The sequence below is a fragment of the Gekko japonicus genome, unplaced genomic scaffold, assembly GCF_001447785.1.
Source record: "Gekko japonicus isolate JY-2015 unplaced genomic scaffold, Gekko_japonicus_V1.1 scaffold165, whole genome shotgun sequence".
NCBI classification, from domain to species: Eukaryota; Metazoa; Chordata; class Lepidosauria; order Squamata; family Gekkonidae; genus Gekko; species Gekko japonicus.
In genome coordinates this window covers 1,595,374-1,595,620 of record NW_015163097.1, presented here as the reverse complement: position 1 = coordinate 1,595,620, position 247 = coordinate 1,595,374, and positions in this window count along the sequence as shown.

The window sequence follows — 247 nt, the reverse complement described above, 5'->3', positions numbered from 1 at the left end:
CCACAGCTGTGGCATTTTATATTTGTTTTGGCATTATCCCTTTTATAATCAGGCTTTATGCTTAGTACAGACAAGTCATTTGTAGTCTGAGACATTTCACGCCTATGTCCTTAATCTTTTAGATATGCTAACACATATTCCAGTTTTAAGCCATTTGTTCCCTTTAAAACAGCCACTTCATGCGAATACTCTCTTGTCTAGGAATCAAGAATTACAGCAATAACAGCCTTTTCCCCTGGCACACTGT